Source organism: Phocoena phocoena, chromosome 13 (genome assembly GCF_963924675.1).
Source record: "Phocoena phocoena chromosome 13, mPhoPho1.1, whole genome shotgun sequence".
NCBI lineage: Eukaryota > Metazoa > Chordata > Mammalia > Artiodactyla > Phocoenidae > Phocoena > Phocoena phocoena.
In genome coordinates, this window is record NC_089231.1 from 65,380,860 (window position 1) to 65,386,859 (window position 6,000).

The following is a 6,000-nucleotide window of genomic DNA, read 5'->3' on the forward strand; positions in this document are numbered from 1 at the left end:
CCTACACTACTCAGACCCTCTCCCATTCTCTGCCTACTCCTCCAGCTGCTGTTAAATTAACTTTTTCTAGACCAGCACAATCCAACAGAACTTACTGCAACTATGAAAATGTTTGGTATCCATGTGTGCTATCCGAAATACAGTAGCCACCAGCTACTTGTGGCTGCCGAGCACTTGAAATGTGGCTAGTGTGACTGAGGAACTAAAATTTTAATTTTAATCTTTTTAAATTTAAAGTTACATGGTAGACACCATACTGGACAACGTAACAGACTGTCCCTTTCCTGCTGCTGTCTCTGTCCCAGAGTTAAAACCTAATGAACTACCACTTCCCTCCCACTAGGGTGGCTATAATCAAAAAGCTAGATGTTAACAAATGTTAGAGAGGATGTGGAATGATTGGAAGAGTCAAGCACTGCTGGCACAAATGCAAAATGGTGCAGCCACATTGGAAGATAGTCTGGCAGTTCCTCAAGTGGTTAAACACAGAGTTACTAGGACTTGCCTGGTGGCACAGTGGTTAAGAACCCGCCTGCTGGGCTTCCCTGGTGGCTCAGTGGTTAAGAATCCGCCTGCCAATGCAGGGGACACTCAAGCCCTGGTCCAGGAAGATCCCACAGGCCACGGAGCAACTAAGCCCACGTGCCACAACTACTGAGCCTACGCTCTAGAGCCTGCAAGCCACAACTACTGAGCCCTCGTGCCACAACTACCAAAGCCCACACGCCTAGAGCCCATGCTCCGCAACAAGAGAAGCCACTGCAATGAGGAGCCCATGCAACGCAAGTAAGAGTAGCCCCCACTCGCCACAACTAGAGAAAGCCCGCACGCAGCAACGAAGACCCAACGCAGCCATAAATAAATACATAAATTTATTAAAAAATAATAAAATAAAATAAATACAAATTTTGACACGTAACTGTTCAGGCCAGACTATACTAGGAATAAAACAGTCAGAAATGCACAGCTCTAAGCTGAATCACTGTGAATCTGACAGTTACAAACAGTGTTGACTTGGGCACGAGGCCCTGGCAACTCAGATACATGCCATCTCCATGCACGCTCTCCAGAATGTGATTTTCTAAAAGCGGGAACCACGCTTGGTGTGATGGCTCATCTTATGTCAACCTGACTGAGCTGCAGGGCACCCACACATTTTGTCAAACAGTATTCTGGGTGTGAGGGTGTTTCTGATGGAGATTAATGATTAAATTCGTACGCTGGGTGAAGCAGGTGTTCTCCCTAATGTGGGTGGGCCTCATCCAACTAATCGAAGACCTGAATAGAACAAATAGGCTGGAGTCTGAGGGAACTCTTCCTGACTGACTTCTTGAGTTGGGATGTCAGTCTTTTCCTGGCTTTGGACTCCAACTCTCAGACTGGAACTTACGCTAGCGGCTCTCCGGGGGCCCCAGCCTACCAACTGCAGATCTTGGGACTCCTCAGCCCCCATATGCATGTGAGCCAACTCCTTATAATAAGGTTGGTTCCATCCTATTGGTTCCATCTCTCTGGAGAACCCTAATATACTTCATAGCTGAGAACAAAACAATTTCCCCTCAGTGTCTACAGTAAGTACAACCCTGGAAAATTCCATATATACCAAAAAGTATGTTTAAAAACTGCTTTCTTTGTGTAAGATGGAATAAGATTCTAGGCTCAGTCATAAACAGGTTTTTTTCTGTCCACGTAAATTATTCAGCAAGATATTCCAAAGTTTTGCAGATCTCAGGATAAGTTTTCATTCTGCAGAACTGTCACTTCATTGAGTCTAGAATTCCAGGGCCCCTACCTATTAAATATCAACAGTCTCCACCAACCATTGAGACAGTCAAAAAAGCTTCCACAATTTTCTAAAATGACCCCTATTAAGGACAAGGATCCTCCAAAACAGGTGGTAATTCACCAGAGACCTTGGTCCCCCACACCAGGTTAAGGAGCAGGCCCAGGAGTTGGCCCAGACCCTCCCTGGAGCCCCAGGCCTGGGAGAGATGCAGAGTGGAGGGAGAGGACAACACAGCATGCAGCACTTCCAGGGCCTGACTGCGAAAAGGAGTGCGATGGAAGTTACCACTACGCCTCCCCGGCCTGCACGAGGGTGTCACATAGGCACCCACCACAACCTCTAGTCCAGTGAAATCAAGGTGTGGGGGGGAATAAAAAGTAGCTCTCCTCACAAAAACAGGATGGATGCTGTCTCTCTACATATGCTAAGAATAATCTCAAATAACAATAATCCAAGGAGTGTGTCACATGTATTTCTCAAATAATATTTCTTAAGATATTAAATATTTCTTAAAATAAAAACATCAAAATATATGCACTGCTCCCCAAATAGGGAAAGACACTGAAGGCCGCAAGCCCCTCCCATGGACAGGCATCATGCCCCAGCTGCACCACACCCAGCACAGGTCCCTGAATTCCCACAGGTGGGCGCTGATGATGTAACTCTCCCTGGGTCAACCATTCTTTAGTGACAGTAGTCTCAATCCAAACCCCTCACCCTGCCCGCCAATCCATATGGCCTCCAATGCAACCATACACAAGCACTTCCTCAGAAACCGGCAATTTTTATCTCAATGAAGATTTCACAAGAGATGAACAAAATGTAACAACACTAAAATTATACTGCTCAATCTGCCCCTTCTAGACTTACCTACTTGTCCTACCGGTCAGTGCTGGTACTCTTGACCAATATCTTTCATTTTGAAGGTGCTAATTACCATGTTATTTAATATAAAATCTACCTTTTGGATAGATTTTAGAAAACTTATTACCAGGTCTAAATCAGTATGTATTATGTTACAGCTGTAAAAGTAAAAACCTTAGCTATAATCATATTCATTTATAGAGGGCTGCTACTTTTTTATTTAAAATAATTGTTAGGCAAGGGCAGAGGCACAACTGCTCTCATTTACACAAATAAGCTTGCATTCAGTGTGAAGGCTGCAGTCTGGGTGGCTGGACCTCTTACCAGGATGTCCCAGTACAGGATTTACAGCTCCAGGAGCCCTGCCTAAAGCTAATTACATAGCCGCAGCCACACAGGAAGCTTGAGTTTCCTTTACATGTATAAGGAGGTCACATAAGGAAAACAAAGGGCCATCTCTTACCTTCCACACATGGCAGGTAAAATACTATCTAAAAATCAAACTACAGACTCTTAAAAATGGAAAATATCTTGGAGGCCCCTTATAGGAAACCCCACATGGAGCACCACTGACAAAAAATGGAGCATACTGACTACTAAGTTAGGAAGCAAGTCATTACTTAACAGTCACTGAACACTTATTTTGTGCCAAGACAAGCCAAATGCCAATTCTCTGGGAATCTAGTGAAACAAGGATAAATAAATAGATGGACATCCTAAGCTGATTAAGACAAAAATACCTACCTTCCAGGGGCTCACAGTCTAGGGGAAGAATGAGGTGCATAAGTGAACAGGTCTCCATCCTTGATGAACCTACTGCAAACATGAGGGACATACATGTACAAGGTATGGTGAGAGCAGGGGGACATCGTCCCTGGTTCTGCCCTTGCAGAACAGGGAGGGAGGTACAGGTCAGAGGTTTACGAAAGCACGGGCCCCCTGAAGACCTGGGCCTGCTCAAACAGAGAAACGTCACAGTGACGACCAGTGGGGAAGGGCTTCGTTCGGTCTGACACACAGCACTGAGGACTGAAGGCAGTGCCGCCCTGACTGGATGTGTCCTTCCTAAAGAGAAACCTGGTGCTGCAGAGGATGGACTGAAGGACACCATATGGGGGCTCGGGGAGAGGGGCCAGAAGGGCATCTCCTTCCCTGCAACTCCTTTCCTCTGACCTGAATCTGAGCGCCATACTCAAAAGTACCCTCAGCCCACAGCTCTCCCAGGATCTGAGAACCAGCACAGCGCTTTGATAAGTCTGCCCTTCCCCCACGTCGGTCTGAGAGTCTCCAGCCCCTACTCCAGACTTCGCACACCTGTGCCATTGGCACAGACAGGAGGAGGGCCTGGTCTGCAAGCACAGCACCCAGCCAACTATTACTTTCTCCATCTAGACACTGAACTTCTCAACTTAATCTAAGAAAAACCCTGTTTGGCCAGGAGCTACCAGAGGCTCCTCCAGAGTTCATGGTTACCTAACACTACAAAGCCTCTTTCACACAAACTGCTGCTAAGCTGCTTTTCTCTTTTTTTCTGATAACATTTTATTATGAAAATTTTCAAACACACAGAAACGTTAAAGAAACTGAACAGTAAACACTCCACTTTTCTCCATTTCATAGCTGTGCAATTTATATTCTGAAAAAGTTTACACCTGTATCTGTTAAAATTATCATTTGGTCAAATTCAGCTTAAGGTCCAGCCTTTGAGATATTTTTAAATTTTTTTTTTTTTTTTTTTTTTTTTTTTTTTTTGCAGTACACGGGCCTCTCTCACTGTTGTGGCCTCCCCCGTTGCGGAGCACAGGCTCCGGATGCACAGGCTCAGCAGCCATGGCTCACGGGCCCAGCCGCTCCGCGGCATGTGGGATCTTCCCGGACTGGGGCACGAACCCGTGTCCCCTGCATCGGCAGGCGGACTCTCAACCACTGCACCACCAGGGAAGCCCTATTTTTAAATTTTGACTTCAATTTGAAACCCATTAGTTCTTCTCTAAAAAGCACTGTCCTCAATCTTAAGTCACTTGTCCAACCAGGATCCTCACCTACAATAAAAGGCTGAATTCTAAGGAATCTCAAAGGTACCTCCTGACTCCAAAATCCTAATACACTTCACGCAGCTGATGGTGATGTTACAGGTAGAGAACAGAGCGGTGAACAGGCTCTGCGATGTGTCACCACACCCCCACTCGACCCCGGGCCTCAGAACAGCAGCACAGCACTGAACTTCAAGTCAGGAGAGCTGGGTTCACACTCCAGCTTTGCCACACAAGCTGTGACTGCAGGCAAATCACTTCATCACTTCATATGTTTGCAAATGTTTCCTCTCCTATAAAGAGGAGTTGATAAAACCTAATTTATAGTTATTGTACAAAATAACATGTGTAGACCAAGAAAGAGAACAAAAATCCCAACACACTCATTCCAGAAGTTTTTTCACCAGGGCTCAAAGGTCAGAAAAATGGTGCAACAATCCAAGATCAGGGATGGCAATTTCTTTCAGTGATTCAGAAACTCCACCCTCCCCAACCATCCACCCATGAAAAACACACGAATCAAGTTTCAGAAATAATGCCAAAAGGACCTTAAGAATTCATCTTAACTGTCATTATATTGCAACAAGAAGCCTCCTCCCTGAGCGAAGGAGAACACAGATTGTCCTGGAAACCACGAAGGAGCTCTGAGGCCATCCCTCACCAAGAAGCACCTTCAGCCCTGGCAAAGTGCGGGACAGGAGCCCTTGGTGTTAACTACAGGGTGGTCCCTAATCCTCCCACCTGTAGACACACAAGAATTCTGATGGGTCACCACTTCTTCCTTTGAACTCCTCTATGCACCTCCTATTCACCTCCAAGTAGAATCATTTGTCCCCTCTGTTACACTAAATGTATTGCTATTTAAAACTATTTAAATGGAATTGTGGGGACTTCCCTGGCGGTCCAGTGGTTAAGACTCTGGGCTTCCACTGCAGAGGGCACAGGTTGATCCCTGATCATCAGGGAACTGAGATCCCACATGCTGGGTGGAGCAGCCAGGGAAAAAAAAAAAAGGAATTGTTATTTAATTGATAACTTTTAAATCCACTGTGCTTATTTACAGTATCTGGAGACTGCCCCACCCACCATGTCTGTTCAAATCTGTATCCCTCGGCAAGTTACTTAACCTCTCTGAAATCTCAGTTTCCTCATATGTAAAATGGGCTGGTAATAATACTACCTTCCTTATAAGGACTTTGGGAGGATTAATGAAATAATGAACCTAAAGTGCTTAGCAGGGTGGCCCACAGTAATGATGGCATAAATGTGAGCTATCTTAGTCTATAACAACACACTGCATGCCCCAAGTATGACTAA